Source organism: Gobio gobio, assembly GCF_949357685.1.
Source record: "Gobio gobio genome assembly, chromosome: 20".
NCBI lineage: Eukaryota > Metazoa > Chordata > Actinopteri > Cypriniformes > Gobionidae > Gobio > Gobio gobio.
This window is the reverse complement of record NC_137113.1, coordinates 31,768,859-31,786,722: the sequence shown is the minus strand read 5'-3', so window position 1 is coordinate 31,786,722 and position 17,864 is coordinate 31,768,859.

The following is a 17,864-nucleotide window of genomic DNA, read 5'->3' as shown; positions in this document are numbered from 1 at the left end:
GTCACCATTATGGTGATCGTGTTTTCTTTAGTTGGGCTCTTGACCCTTGACATTTTAACATTAATTTTTGTCTGGCTGCTTTATAGCGGCCAGACAAGTCCAGAGAAAATGTGACCAGATGTTTTTGGTTATGTTTTGACAAAATCTTCATGAGCTGAATCACTGATGTTATTTAGAGCCTAATCTTTGAGTTAGGTTAACATTATTGATTAATGCAACCCTGATTCTAAAGCATAAGATCTGGTGTTTTCAATATAATCAGAGAGATTATAAAAAAAATTTATCTGTTTAAAAAACAGTTTGAACTTATCTGTCATTTAGACACAGAGACATCAAGAGTCAGCGTATGAATCTCCACAATGGTGGCCATCAACAAGCTTTGTGCAGTGCATTCTGGGTGCACCAATCAAAACTCACCAATGGCTCCCAGCATGCATTGCAGTATGAATAAATTATAAGATTAATTGTTTTAGTAATTTTTTTTATTCTAACCATTTTCTTTTATTTTTGCTGTTTTTTGTGACATTTTAGTAGTTTTGTGATGTTCAGAGTTGATCTGTGTATCTGATATGCTGTTTGTCACCATTGTTGAGATTCATACGCTGATTCTTGATGTGTGTGTGTGTGTCCAAAGCAACAAAGTAGTTGCAAACTTTTTTGTGCAGAATCTCATGCTGTAGCTTCACGGAGCTGTTGTACTCAATAATGTAAAATCAACACATCACCCACATAGAGATTAGTCCATCAGGTAACTAAATGATGATTACATAAATAATGTTAATCTAAACATAATCAACTCCTGAACGGATTTCTCTGGGCTTTCTTTGCCATAACAAAATGTGTTTTCTAAACACGCAGTTACAGAAGCCAGAGAAAATAAAACTAATGTTAAAAATTCAACCCTTGACTTCATAAGCCCAAATAAAGCAAACACTGAAAATGGCGACTCTTTCCTTCAGTGATTTTGTTCATTATCATCAGGTGTCTTCACTAATGGTCAATCATCACTTAATTAATCTCTTAATTATCTCATTAACTTTAACACTTTTTCAGAGTTACTTTTAACACTCTTGAGTGTGGAGTCAAATAAACTCTGAAGAGTGTTAATTTAACACTGTGGTTTTTGCTGTGCAGGCTTCAAAGTGCATTTGGCATTAACTGATCATCACTGCTAGATTTGTGTCCCTTACATCGATTTCGCTCAGCATGTAAACGCATGAACCTGCTTTCTGTCAGCTTATTGAAGTGCATATTTAATGTGATGTGTTCTCACACGGCGATTTAACATTTTAGTCCATGTATATAGCAAATAACGTTCATAAAACATCAGATTTATATTTATTTTTTAAATATTTTAAATATTTTTTAATTGCAAGCAAAAAATTATCAGTGGTGAAAATTGTGTTACTCGATTCTGATTTCTGAAGTGTATTCTTTTTACAGAGAAAACATCCATTGAAATGAAAGCAGGACATGCGTCTTGAAAATAAATAACTCTGCTTTTTTTACATAAAATTGTTAATGTACAACGCTTTGAAACCTTTTTTAATTAAACGCAAGAAAACCTCTGCAGAATGGTTATCATAAATGTTACCAGATTATTTGTTGATTTCTCAAATATTACATGGCTGTATTTTTAGTGCTAGCAGTCACACATAAAGCTTGGAGAAATATTGAAATATTGAAATACTGAAATACTGTTGGTGATCTCATGTTTTTTGTTCTTACTGAGAATCATCCATAAATGAGTAAGCTACATTTTTAATTTCCAGGGTATAAGGCAGGGCTGTATTTTCCTAATATTATCAATCATGCACGTTAAGAAGTGCATAAAGTTATTACTGCTGTGCTGTTTGCAAACGTCAGAAGTTGAAGCTTTTATTTCTTGTTAATTTAGCTACTGTGTCAAATAAATACCTAGGGTTGTGTTTGTTTTCTTCTAAGAGAGTCAAGAAATAAGCAGATCCAGCAGTTTTTAAGGCCTTTCTGCAAGAAATCATGCTCTCTTTCCACAAAATGCAAAAAACCTGCAGTTTTTAGGGATGCACCGAATATTCGGCCACCGAAAATTTTCGGCCGAAAATGCCCCAAAAGTGCATTTTCGGTTTTCGGCCGAAAGACTTTTATCACCGAAACAACATGGCCGAAATGTTGTGATGACGCAAACAGAAACCGCGACCTGCACGTGCTTGTCTGAAGCAACATGTCTGCGGTGTGGACATATTTCAGTATATCTAAGAAACACCCACGTCTGCTCCATGCACACGAGAGCTCATGTTCTCGATTAGAAGAGGACCAGACTTCACTGTGAAACCGAACGCAATCTTTAACAGTGGGCATGTTTTAAGCGCGGAACACACTTCAATCTGGCGGCAGCGCGCGCGCGTGAACGCGATCATCTGTGAGCGCGATCGATCATCTCTTCCTTAAGAATAAACATGAATGAACATCTAAGGTGTGTTGAGGATACATTACAACTTACTGTCACGTATCATATGTGGTGTAATCGCTCAGTCAGTGTTTCAACGGCAGAAAGACCTCAATATAACTGCTGTAAACTAAACGGTCATGTAGCATCACATTTACCTCAGGCACCTCAGTGTCCTCAGCTGTTAGTTAAAGAAAAATCAACTCTTTCACTAAATATATGACCTATATTAGCCGTTATATTCATTATATTCTACTAAACCTGTTAATGATATCTTGATTATTTCATTTATGTTTAAATAAAATGACAGACACTGTGTTTAAATGATTCTATTTCAACAACGAATTGGATAAAAAACTATTTTATAATTAGATTTAGAAGTTATTGCAAAAACTGCCTTATGTGAAGTGTACATGTTTGTGTACTATGTTATTTGAGTGTTGATTATTAGACCTAAAAATACAAGCAAATGAATTTAGGCTAATAGTTTGGGCTCTGTTTTTAACCTTTAATATTAATGTGCAAGTAAGGGCTCCCTATATAGTTTACAGAAATATCTTCAATAAACTTTTAGTTATAATTTAATTAATTTAAGGACAGATGCTTTTTTTTTTCAGTAAACCAATAAAAATAAATAAAAAGCCATTTTTTAAAACTGCTGTACCGAACCTGTGCACTTGTTCTGAATGCACTTTCTTGTAGTAGTCCTACAGAGAAAATTTTTAAATGCACTAGACCTAAATGCACTTTGTTTTTATGAGAGAACATTTAATTTAAAAACCTTTCTGTAGGCCTGTACATTATTATTTAATGTACAAATGAGTGGGGTCAAGTTAAACATTTTAGTTTGAATTTTATTTTATACTGTGCATTGTTGCAATGTGCTAAATAAATATTGGCATAACTTGTAATTGATTTATTCTTTGAAACTTTAATATTAATGTATGCAATTGCAATGCCTTGATTTTAGTAAAGTTAGTACACAGTCATAGCCATAAATGCAATGGTACTAATAATTGGCATAATTTCTTTCGGTGTTTCGGTTTTCGGCTTTCGGCCTTGGTTTCCTCTTTTTCGGTTTTCGGTTTCGGCCAAGAATTTTCATTTCGGTGCATCCCTAGCAGTTTTGTTTTCTTCCAGCTGCGCTCCATTTTTCTGGCTGCTGTTTTAAGGGCCTGAGTGTGCTAGTTGTACCATGGAGTTGGACTATTTTCTTTAACCCCTAGAAGTCTGAGCTCTTTTTGGGCCCTTTAGAAGTTTTGACATGCTCTGACATTTGTGCTTTTTTCAGTTGCTTATAAATATATTAATGGCAAAAATGTAATTACACTGTATTCAGCACAAACTGGGCTACCATAATATCTAAGCAACATGTATATGCTTGTATTTTTTAGAGAATAATTTTTATGCGTGGTTTTTAAAAAAATATATATGTTTTTAAATTAAATTAAGGCCTCAAAACACAAAATAGGTATGTGTCCACAAGACTTTTGACTAATGGTGTTGTTGCCTAGAGTTTTTGCTTCAAACTGATGTGAGAATCATTGAGCCTACACATTCACATAAAACAAAATGAAATGAATTTTTGCTTAAAACAAGCTAAATTATCTGCCACAACAATTTATGATTTATTAAACCATAATTTATGATTTAATAAACCAATTTATTAAAACACAACAATTTATGAGATTAAAACCATGTTTTAAATGCAAACTTAATTTATATCACAAGTCAAATGTTTTAAATAACCTTCTGTGATCTCATTTGGATTTGAATCAAAACATCAGACAGAAAATATATAATTTTACAATATTCTGCATAATTATAAAAGCTATGTCGAAGAGCATTGCATTATAAATATAATCTATTATGAAAACACCCAACATGGTATAAAGAACACAGATAAACCATATATCGTCGCGATTGTTTGTTTATTGTCTTCAAACATGTCTATCTGCATGTTATAGCGATCTCTGGAAGCTTTGTTTATGTTAGAGAGTTCCTGGAATGTAACATGGTATATATCTTATTCGTCCATGCCATATATGGACTACATGTGCACGGAGCGCCCTCCGGCTGCCAGTATGAACTGAAAACACATTTTACGCATTTTGGGTAAAGATTGAATAAATAATCTTTCTCTGTACAGAAATTTGACACAGACATATGAGAATCTATCAATATTTCTCCTTATCTGCACATTTTTGAACTAAAAGCCCTGAGGATGTTGTTTTGTCGTGAGTCTTCATGACGAGCATAGAGGAGTTTTTAATGAATGAGAGCAGCTGAAAACACATACACGTGTTTTCATCATATTACAATCAAAAGGTACTGACGCCGGTTTTCATATTCATAACTCCTGACACATATTAACAAATTACAGTCACTATAAGAGGTAAAAAATGGAAGCTCGAGTCTTAGATCTTTTTAATGATGTATAGTTTGACAAGGTAATTACTTACATCTGACAGTAATTTTGAGCTAATTTAAACAAAGAAAGTTTCAGTGCGTCCTCGTGCAGGTTTTTGCGTTTAATATTCACAGATGCTAACAGAATAAACATAGCCTACCTTACACTCAGCGGCGGAATCCGTTGCTCTCAGAAATGAACAGCTTTTCATGAGGTTTTTCCAGGATTATTCAATGCGTCTCAAAACGATGTAACTGAAGTAGGCTATAGCACTACTTGATGTGTTTATTTGAGTTGATGTGGGCGTTGAAGCATGGATCGTCAGTATTTGAATCTCAATAGAATGCGTGCTCCGTAGGTGTGGTCGCATTAGCGCAGTGGTTCCCAAACTTTTTGTAGCATGCACCCCCTTCTAGTGTTTGACACCTGTCAAGCACCCCCACCACCTTACTTTGGTTAAATATCACATTTTAAAAGCAATAACTAAATACAAATATTCACTGTATATTAGAAAACATCAACACTTCCTTTATTATATATATATATATATATATACGTTAAGAACGCGCGCTTATATGGTGAATCACGCGTCGGGACGCACGCTATGAGTCGGACAAAACGCACGTTATTAACGTGTAGCCTGGGCTAAACAGGTAAACCAAACAGACTGTGCAAACTTGTGTTTGAAGTATCCAAACAGACTAAAGAACGTGCTCTTTCCTTGGTGTTCTCAAAATTGCATGCTTACTTTTTAGGGCACACCTCTTATAAAGTAAAGTTACATATTGTTGACCATCTTTTTAAGTCATCACACTATTTACCATGATATACTATGGCTGTTATAAGAATTAAATGAAATCAGTATCAACAAAATCCATCTTACCATTTATCAAAATCCACTTACACAGTAATTACAATTGCCTAAATAATGTAATGAGACTTTTAGATTTATGTTCTAAATATAATATTTAAATTATAGAAATATGAAATAATTCAAGGCCTATGAAACCATAAACTGCCAGTATAGTTGGCGGCGTGAGTGGATTCTAAAATCATTCAACTAATTCGTTCTAACCTGTTCCAAAACGGTAAATTATTCGAGAACGAAACCTTTACTTTGTTTGAATCTATTTTTGTTGGAAAAATAGAGCAAAACTGTAAAAAATGACAACTTGTTGTTTATTGAACTGTTGTATAAAATTAATATCACATTTTGCAATCGTGCTGATATAGGCTACTCTGGAAAATAGGACTCTTGCTCGTATGATATTGCTTAACTCGTAATTTCCTCTTTAATTACTTTCAAACTAATTTTTATGTTTGTTATTAGCCTATTTTTAATGAAAATACAACAACAATAAAATAGTACAGTAAAAAAAACTTAGGGTTTTGGTGGTTATGGGTATGACGCATTGCAGCCACATACAGAGAAGAGCGAAATGTTTGAATTAGCATGGTGGTAACTCAAAGGTTTTACCACTTTGTTATTTTGGCTTGGAATTTCGTTTGTTGGAAATGTAAACTGAATTTAGAAATGCTTTTGAAATGAAAAACTTTGCATTTAATAAACAAAATGTATTTTTTAAATGAAGACAGCGTTTGGAGTGGAGTGCAAAATAATCTGTTCCCTGAGTCCACGGCCTTTGTTGTTATTGTTAGTGTACACAAATAAAAGCAGACAGTGTATAGTTTATAATTATGTCTTGCACTTATCTGAATGGCTAAAAATGATGGAGTATTGTGAATTTTTTCCACAGTCATAAAGGAAAAAAACCATCAGAAGGCGGCGACGATTTAGTCGGACAGAGGGTTAAAGAAAATGTATCCTATTTAGATTCATAGTTAGGCTATGTTTAAATATTATAATTTTTTATTTCATATGTTGATTATAAAAAGTGAGCAGCATGAGTAAGAATCAGATGTGCATATGTCTTCGTTGAATTTAGTTTTCTAGAAAGTCTTTCTTTAAAATTAATTTCGTTTTGTATAAATTGTATTTTAATTTTGATCAATGTTTAATCAACTATTTGGCTGTATATTTAATAAATAAGAAGCAAACCAAGATCGTTGGGAATGGATTGACGTGCATAACTGGCCTGTTTCCGCGGCCTTTGAGTTAGGCTGAAACTATAGCGTCTTTCCGTTTTAATACATTTCTTGAATATATGTCTTAATTAAAGTAGGCCTATAGATAGTTATGATATTTGTGGCTGCACCGGGGTCTGTCATTACTAGGTTAAAGTTATGCCACTGTATTAGGAGAAAATATATTAACGACATAAGATCTCGTTATTACTAGGGATGCAGCGAATCCAGATTTTTGGGGTTCGGCCGAATACCGAATCCACTGGTTAAGATTCGTCCGAATCTGAAACCAAATACCGAATCCTACTCCCATCCTCAGTCCATTATCACAGGAAACACATTAATGAAGTAAACAACTTCCACAGCAGTGTATGCTATTGACCGTTTAACTGTTAACCGAAAGTAAGAACTTTGACTGATTAATATTATCAGTTAAACAGTTTAAATGTTTTTAACGCTTTTTTGTTTTGTTTTTTTGCTGCATGGTTAAAGAAAAATATGCTTTATAGCGTTATTTGTTCACTCACGGAGCGCGTTGACATGTGCAACCACAAACCAGACATATTTTGCTAAATGAAGCAATGGAAAAGCTTACTGTGTGGGACCATTTCGACAGAAAAATACAGCAGTAGTACAAGCTCCTGACTGGTGGAAAGCAATTGAACGGCGCTTCCCGAGGCTGGCCACTCTAGCGAGGCGTTCTCTCTGTATTCCTGGGACATCAGTGCCATCTGAAGCCTTGTTTAAGGCTTTTCGTAGTGTGGTTTTGGTCAAGTTTACTAAAGTAAACATTGTCACGTATGTTCTACTCGCCGCTATTTCCGGATGGTTTATAGAACAATTACTCTGAGTCGCCCTCTGTCGTTTCAAAGAACAACACAACGGGGAGGGCGCGCAGTCAGAGGCTCGCGCTGTGGAGACAGAAGGATTGAGAGGTTGTTTTCTGCCGTGGGTTTAACTGTCAACAGACTGCTCTCCAGACTAACTCCACATCACTTAGAAATGTTACTTAAAAAAACAAACAAACATACAAGTTGTGGATTGAGGTAGGCCTGCTACCTGAAGTTATTGCATTTTGGCTGCTGTCTGTATTCCTTCATGCACAACTTGTATTCTTTTGGATGTTTCATACGCAAATGTTTTAACAGCGGCTATTGTTTAGGGTCCTTGCCACCACGAAAAAAATGGCCATTGCAAATTGAACATGTAGCTCGACTTGAATCACCTTTCTTTTGACTTAAAGGGGTGGTAAAACACAATTTCACTTTTCTAACTTTAGCTAGTGTGTAATGTTGCTGTTTGAGCATAAACAACATCTGCAAAGTTACAACATTCAAAGTTTAAAGCAAAGGGAGATATTTGCTTTTAAAGAAATCAATTTCTAAGGACTACAGCAAATGGCCAGTAGGGACTACAGACATTCCTCCAGGGTCTCTGACATCACCAGCCCCAATATTTACATAAACCCCTCCTCCAAGAATATTAAATAAGGGGGGGGGGGGACGAGGCTATTTTGTATTGCTGTGGGGAAGTGATGTTGTGGTATAGTTATTAGGCTGGAGTGTTGCCGCAATGCCGACGAAAAGCTGTTATTTTCATCCGGATTGCAGGTCCACTTTGTTCAGCCTTCCTAGGGACGGGGGTGCGTTGCAGTGTGTTTAACATACAACATGTTAAATGCATGTGTGTATGAGACAGAGGGGAACACGGTCGCATTTGCAGCAGATATATGCTGCCCATCATAAATCAAAGCACGAGACAGACAGGGGACGGAGGAGAAGACCGGAAAATGTGACATAATGGACAATATTCGTCTGTATTTGCAATACACGAGCCGCGGTTCAGCTGCGCGAGACAAACGCTGCCAGTGTGAATGCACATCGCGCACGCGCGGCTCCCGCTGCACATTTCACTGAGGAAAGCTTCCACAATCTTCGCGAGTGCAGGATTCGCACAACGGCTTGTCCTGAAAGATGGAAATAAAAACAGAAGCTGTTTACGGGCCACAACCTGTAAGTATGATTTATTTTTCGTATATGTGTTTTCCTGTAATAGTTTGTATTGTTAATTGTACGTTGTAGCAAGGAAGTAAACAGATGACAATGCTGTTTGGCAAATGCTGTTTTGCAAACCAGTTTGTTAAATGCTCATTCATACTTAACGTTATCCGACAAACACCTTACGTTACAAACTTTTTTTTTAAAATCTCAACAACGAACTTGGAATTAGTGTAAATTATTCTTTGATTAGAGCTTTTATGGGTAACACTTTACAATAACAGTACATGAATAATCATGTATTAATACATGAATTAATAGTTTATTAAACATGAACTCATGATTAGTGAAGATATGAACTAATCATGAACAAATGAGGAGCTATCATGAACTAAGACAGGAGTTATAATGATTCATGCATGAATAACAGCAGCATTAATACATGTTAGTACATGTTTGATAATTAATGCATTAATATATGGTTAAACTAAATCAAACAGGCTCCTTAAGAATAAATAAGAAGTACTCTGACTTTGAATTAAACATTTGATTTAATACTCTCATTATTTAAACTGTAATAGCCTATTATAATCTGCAATCTGCAGCTTTAAAATTTATAGCCATTTTTGTGAGCCATTATTACACACATTTGTCTAATCAAAAGTGGAAAATAGACTAATAACTATCACTAATCATTTTAATTTGATATAAACCATTTTCAGATTTTTATAGTTCAATTAGGCAACGTTTAGTCACAGCTAGTTTTCTTCCCGGAACTACAGTATGTAGGGTTTGTTTCTGGTGGGATACTCATTAGTGGCGCTCTCGGTGCTCCTAGCACGTTAGTTGTGTTCCTTCGGTATTGCTGGCATTTTCATCAAATAATATATGTCGACTGCTTTGGTTAACCGAAATAATAATTTAAGACATGTTTGTATGATTGTTGTATTGGGATATTTCTGGAGGTGTGTACTTTAATTAACTGTATTTTTTAATTGGTTAAATGTAACTTATATGCTTCGATTAGCATTAGCCGTTGGATGCGCCCTGTTTTACATGTAAACATGCCTTATGTGGGTCTTTACAGGTATATATGGTCTTTCTTTTAAGTCCATATATGTTTAATTATATAAATATAAATAAAAGAACTAGCCTACAAATACTTTTTATCTTTGTTTTGTTTTTTTTTGTACCAAGGGTGTAAAGGAATAAGGATTCTTAGTGTATATGTTTATTAATTTTGTAATGAATGAATTGTTAGTGCATCATTGTGTCATGACTTTACTTCAGGGGGCACGACATTACTATCTCATGGTTAACTTACCATACACTAACATCAACTAATGGCTTGTTACTGTATGACTATGTCATGACTTTACTTGAGGGAGCACATCATGATTAATTCATTATTAACTAACCATACACTAACATCAACTCATGGCTTGTTAATGCATCATTGTGTCATGACTTTACTTGAGGGGGCACATCATGATTAATTCACTGTTAACTACTTATCAAATTCAGCTCATGATTTATCATAAACTTACTATCAAACTAGTATAACTAGTATTCAGCCCAGTTAAGAGAATGGAGGTACAGTGTCATCACGGCCTGTATCTGGGTGGAGAGAGAGCTGTACGGATCCCAGCAGACGATCCCTCACTTCCTGACTTTACTGCATGTTTCCTGTTTGGTTATTTTTTGGTAACTGATTTCTCAGGAACTGTTATAAGTCACAGTAGGTTTAGTTTGATGGGAAAGAGAATATCACAAAACAGACTGAGACCTTTTGAGATAAAATATAGCAGATTTAGTATTTTCTATGTTTGATAAGGGTGATCAATGAAAGTAATGAAAAACTATTCCTGTGGCTTTCAGTAATATTTATGATGAAGCTTCTGATAAAAATGGTTTAAATTTTCCCTGAGACGACCAATTGTTGGTGTGAATTTCAGGCGGGAGAGACTTTCTTTGTTCGGACTTTATTACTCAATGGGATGTTCTTGCTGGAAGCCAGAACTAGTAAAGTTTCACTCCAAAAGGACTAAACATACTAGCGGTAAATCTCATAATCATATACTTTGTACCATTGACTAAGACAAAGAAAAAGAAAAAGGAACCTTTAGACATCAAACATGCCTGGTTTAAAGACATAAAGGCGGTGCATCTTCTATACAGAGCAATTTTGAGCGTTTAAGATAGCTCTTACATCACGCAAACATAATAAATATGGGGAGCATGCATATACTTAAGAAATCATCATATATGTAATTTCTGGGATAGTTTAATTAAAGGCTAAATAGAGAGGAAAGCTTGTGTGTGTGTGTGTTAGGGTCATCCCCCGGCCGTTCTAGACTGAAGGGTGAGGTAGGTGTCCTGGCTGATTAGAATCTGATTGAAGCTCAAAAAGGGCCATCATAGTATCTTCTGGTCACACTCTAGCTGGTCATTAACCAGCCGGTGGTGCAATTTGACTCAGACCTGTTGGAGCCATTGGAGCAGGGATTTAATTTATATGCAGAGCTGTTTGGAGGAAAGCATCTCTGATGTTTCTCCAAACGACTCACCACTTTGATCCCATGAGAGAGACACTCCAGACGCTACAATTAATACATGATTATTCATGTACTGTTATTGTAAAGCCTTACCCTTTTATGTATTGTTTATCTACATGCATGCTAAACATAGTTCTGTGTTTGTTTTGGCTACTATAGTAAAGCCAATGTTTAGTGTTCGTTTTGGGTTAATAGTTCTTGCGACAGATATTTGGCTATAATCGTTCTAAAAATACAAAAGTAACGGTGCCATTCAGTAGCGATCCCTATAGATCTGCAGTCTTTATTCTTGAGGACTGAACAGGTTGAAGAGGTTCTGCTTGATCATCTTCATTAAAATTGTTTGGGTCTGATTCGGGCTCAAATTGGTTTGGTTTTATTGACGCCATTGTTCCTAATACTACCCAAAGCACAGTCTACCGGTAAAGGTAAGGGGCGTGACGTTTCCGACAAATGTGCACTAGGCGGTTAGCAAATCACAACACACTGGACCAGCTAAACAATCTGAGCCCATTGCGTATTTTTGAGGGACTGGCTTCATACAACCCCGAAACCATCGTTTTTACAAGGAGGGACAGAGCAGTGTAGAATAAAGGTAAAATATATGAAAAATAATGAAATTTTTTAAAAACGAAGCATGATCACGTTACAGTGCACCCCACAAACACAATCAAGCCTGTGTTTTACCACCCCTTTAAAGTACTGCCACGTTTTCTGTTCATGAGTTCCATTTTCACTTTCTCACAGCCGACTGGATTCAAACGGTCCACCTAGTAAACACCTTCCCGTAGCCTAATAAACGGCGGCGTTATTACATTTGACCAGCGTTTCAGCATTTTGCGCATAGTGCAAATCTAGGGTTCGGTTCGGTGGAAAACAATTCGGAGGTTCGGCAGAAACCGAACCCTGTCAAAAAGCCCAATATTCGGCCAATTCCGAATCCTGGATTCGGTGCATCCCTAGTTATTACGACATACTTGAGTGGAAAAAAAATGTAGGTCCTATGTGGCAGCAATGCGTCACTGTACGAGGTGACCTGTAAATGCGAAAAAACTGTTTCCATTGCAGTTTTGCAATGTTTCCATTACCCTTCTATTTGCGCAAATTAAAATTGTGAATTGAAAATTCACTCAATGGAAACGCTGCCACATACGGCCTACATATTTTTTTCCACTCAAGTATGTCCACTCAAGTATGTATTATGTTGTTAAAACATCATATATTGTCTCCTAGTAATGTCCGATGTAGATGGCTCACTGTCATTTGATTTCTTTAAAGTGCAAAGTGAATGTAGTACGCGAAAAAATGTATGAATGAATGAATGGTCACTTAGCACCTAGGGCCCTATCTTGCACCCAGCGCAATTGACTTTGTACACCGACGCATGTGTCATTCCTATTTTGCACCCGCGCAAAGCGCGCTTTTCCCTCCACAGAAGCACGTCGCTAAACTAGTGAATGCACTTGCGCTCCCTGGGCGGTTCAGCGCAAAAAAGGAGGCGTGTTCCGGCGCAAACAATCCCTGGTGCTATTTTGCTGTTCCATTAAACAATTGCGCCACTGACCAGAAAAAACCTAGTCTAAAGTCAGTGGCGCGTTGCGCGTTGTTCATTATGCTATTTTAAGGGCGCATGCTTGACCATAATGTATAGCGTGCACAACGCGCATACACTTTGCTCATGTAATCTACACAGATGCAACAGTTATTTTTGCAAATCATAAATTGTTACAATAAAAAAATATTAACACATGAGATGACGGAAATCATTGTGGTGTGCCACGAAGATGTGAAAAAATAGGCATAAATCTAGCTTACAAATGATTCAGGCTAATTTTAATAATTAAGGATAAGACCTGTTTGTCCAATAGTGGCAAGACATATATGTATATAAGGACATCTGACAAATTGGTTTGTCCGTCAAGAACCAGGAACAAAAATCGACTGAAAAACTGAAAAAACTGAAAGACTGAAAAAAAAAAAAAGACTGTGAAATCACCTTTACCATAATGTACAACATTACAACTTCACTTCTCTGTCTTTCACTGCTCTTACAAGAACATCAGTCTCCTCGGCTGTGAACCGCTCCTGGCGTGCGCCTGGTAAATACGCCATAATAATAGCAATCCATAATGGAACTTGCGCACCTGCTTTTAAAGGGAATGTTGGATGACGCTCGGATTGGTTTATTCACGTTACGCCCAAACCACACCTATGAATAATGAAGCTACTTCAGACCAACCCATTTTAGATTTGCGCCGGGCGCAAGAGCCATTTATCCCGCCGGGAAAATAGCAACAGCGCCGAGACCCGCCCACAAAGTTACTTGCGCTTCGCGTTTTGACACTTGCGTTTCAGATCGTTAAAATAGGGCCCCTAATATTAAAAGTGCGGGGTGATGCAGACATGCTTGTAAAATGAAATGAAAATACTACAAAAGTAATTTAAAAGTAATTTACTACAGCTTGTAATGTGAAATTTTTATTTATCAATAATAATCTGACATTTGAAGTTTACCTAAGTTAAATACATAAAAATTAAAGGGAGACATTTTTTTCTGCCATTACAAACATTCTCTCGCGCACCCCCGGTGGTCAGTCCGCATCCCAGTTTGGGAAGCACTGCATTAGCAGATAATGAAGAGGCTCGCGAACGACTGACATCGTCTCGGTCATGTATGTAACCCTCGTTCCCTGAGGAGGGAACGGAGACGTAACGTTAGTGACTAACGAATGGGGGTTTCGCTTAGAAGCCAATTACCTTCGAGGAGTCTAACAGCGCCCAATGGCAGTGCCAATGCCATGGGCATGCGGAATTTGCATGCGTAACTCTGCCCCATATAAGTATATAAGGAAGTACGCTGGCAACATCGCATTGTTATCTGCTGCGGAGCCAAGACTGAAATCTCGGCCATTCCAGCAGTACAGCGGATGTGGCAAAGGGACGTTACGTCTCCATTCCCTCCTCAGGGAATGAGGGTTACATACGTAACCGAGATGTTCCCTTTCGTTCAGTCACTACGACGTAACGTTACTGACTAACGAATGGGGGTCACAATACAGTGACGCCACTCGGCTGTCTTCCTGTGCCCTGCGTAAGTGTGAGTGCCCTGTCGTAAGACTAGTACGGACGAAGGACTCCCACTTATCACAGGAATACCAAGGTACACTGGGAAGCATATTCCAGTGGCGATATGCCAGAATGCCTACCCGTAGGGAGGACTTAGAGAGTACACATATGACCCGCTAAGGGCTGCATATGGGAAACTCTGGGGTACCAGCCGAAGGTGGATTTTTAACCCCAGGAGTGGCAGGGACTTGCCAAGGGAAAGACACCTGCTCACTGAGGAGGCTTACGGTGGAAATACACGTGTGGGGGTTGCCGGAGGGGAACCATGCACACGGGGTACCTGGCTGGACACGAGGGTCTGGGCTCGAGAGGGCAGACTTACTGGTGTCGGCGTAGACAGTGCTGGAGGAACTCATGGCTTTCGGGAAGCTTACCTGAGGAAAATATTGCACGTATCCAGTCCGCGGAGTGCAATGGCGAGCAAGCGAAGACACCTGAGCCTAGTCCATTTCCGGCCACTAGTAGAGGCGAGTACATACTCAGACACAGGCTCCACTCGGAGACTGTAGAATCTGGCGAATGTGTTAGGTGTCGCCCAGCCTGCAGCTCTGCAGATGTCTGTTAGCGAGGCACCATGCGCTAGAGCACATCCAGAGGAAACGCTGTCTGCATCGAGCTCGCAGCATCCTCAAGGACTCCTCTCACCCAGCCCACAGACTGTTTTCTCTCCTGCCCTCCGGCAGGCGTTTCAGGATCCACCGGACCAGGACCAGCAGACTAAAGAACAGTTTTTTCCCCAGAGCTGTCTCTTTATTGAACTCAAACCCCCGTTGATCCACTTCCCTCATAAACTGATAACTCTCCTACCTCACATCTTCCTTCATTTTGTTATTTGCACTACCGACTGTTTATCACAGTAACAACTGTTTACATATGCATCTTGCACTGCCATATCTTAACTGGATTATGCTCATTTGCACTGCCGACTGTATTTATAGTACCAATGTTTACATTTGCATTTTTGCACTGTACTTCTAAATGTAATATGCAACCACTTTCCACTGCACTTTCCACTTTTTTTTTCCGGATAGCTCTGTCCATAATTTATTGCACTACCCTAATCCACTGCTATTCCTCATATTAGCCTAACATATTATTGTATACCTCTATCTGTAAAATTCTGTTTATAGTAATAGCCATCTGTATATTGTATTCATAGTACATATTCACCTGTAAATTCTGTTTATAGTAATAGCCATCTGTATATTTATTCACTGTACATATTCACCTGTAAATTCAGTTCTGTTTATAGTAATAACGTCTCTCTATTTATACATATTTATACATATTCAGTAAATATCCATGTCCTGCACTTACGCATCCATTGTATATCCTGCACTTGCTGCTATTGCACTTCTGGTTAGACCTAAACTGCATTTCGTTGCCTTGTACTTGTACTTGTGTAATGACAATAAAGTTGAATCTAATCTAATCTAATCTAATCTAGAGCCTAAGAGGAGGCCACACTCCGGGTGGAGTGGGCCCTAACCCCAAGGGGACATGGTCGACCTTGCTGCTGGTAAGCCAAAACAATGGTGTCCACTATCCAGTGAGACAGCCTTTGCTTTGAGAGAGCTCTTCCCTTCCGCTCTCCACCATAACAGACAAAGAGCTGGTCTGAGGTCCTGAAACACTGTGTCCTGTCTACGTAAGCACGGAGATCGCGTACTGGACAGAGCAATGCCAAGGCTGGGTCTGCCCCCTCCACGGGCAGCGCTTGCAGGTTCACCACCTGGTCTCTGAACAGAGTGGTGGAAACCTTGGGCACATATCCGGGCCGGGGTCTCAGGATCACTTGAGAGTTAGCCGGCCCAAACTCCAGGCACTCTTCGTCAACTGAAAATGCTTGCAGGTCCCCTACCCTCTTGATGGAGGCCAATGCGGTGAGGAGCGCTGTCTTCATAGACAAGAACTTAAGATCTACTGAACGCAAAGGCTCAAAGGGAGGCCTCTGCAGAGCATCTAAGACTACTGAGAGGTCCCAAGAGGGTACGAGGGGAGAGCGAGGAGGATTTAGTCTCCTGGCTCCCCTCAGGAACCTGATGACCAGGTCGTGCTGACTTACCTTTTTGTCCCCCAAGAGATCGTGGTGGGCAGATATTGCGGCCACATAAACTTTAAGGGTGGAGGGAGACAGCCTTTGCTCCAACCCTTCTTGGAGGAACAAGAGCACGGACCCGTCGGGCATTTCCAGGGGTCTTCTTGGCGGGAAGAACACCAGGTGACAAAGAGGTTCCACTTCAACGCATAGGCATGCCGAGTGGAATCTGCCCTAGCGGAAGTGATGGTAGCCACCACCAGAGGTAGTAGGGTACTCAAACCTGCCGCGTCCCGTCCAGGAGCCACACGTGGAGGTTCCAGAGTTCGGGACGCGGGTGCCAGAGGGTGCCCCGTCTCTGAGTGAGGAGGTCTTTCCTCAGAGGGATAGGCCAGGGAGGGGCTGTCGCAAGGAGTAAGAGATCCGAGAACCAGCTCTTGCCATGCCAATATGGGGCGACCAACATGACCTGCTCCTTGTCCTCCCTGATCTTGCACAGTACTCGTGCGAGAAGGCTCACTGGGGGGAACGCATATTTGCGCAGGCCCCGCGGCCAGCTGTGCGCCAGTGCATCCATGCCGAGTGTGCCCTCTGTAAGGGAATAGAACAGGCTGCAATGGGAAGAGTCGTGGGAGGCAAACAGATCTAGTCTCCATTCTCCAGGAAGTGGCTGAGACCGTGAGAGCTCGTCGGCTGCACGGTTCAGTTCTCCCGGGATATGGACAGCACGAAGGGACCTCAGGTGCTTCTGACTCCATAGAACAAGATGGCGGGCGAGTTGAGACATACGGTGGGAGCATAGACTGCCCTGGTGGTTGATGTACGCTACTGTGGCTGTGTTGTCTGACCGGACTAGTACGCGTTGACCCTTCAGCAACGCTAGGAAGCGGTGCAGGGCGAACCGTACTGCCAACAACTCGAGGCAATTCACATGCAGGCGGCGCTGGGGTCCTATCCAAGAGCCCGCGGCAGCATGTCCATTGCACATGGCACCTCAACCCGTGGCGGAGGCATCCGTTGACACAACAACATGCCAGGAAATTAGTTCTAAGGGCACACCAGCCCGTAGAAAACTGAGGTTCGACCACGGGGTGAGCGTCTGAAGGCAGGCCCGAGTTACTAGGACCCGGAGCGTGCCAGACCACCATGCCCATCTCGGGACTCGATCGCGAAGCCAATGCTGAAGCAGTCTCATATGAATTAATCCGTGCGGCGTCACCTCGGC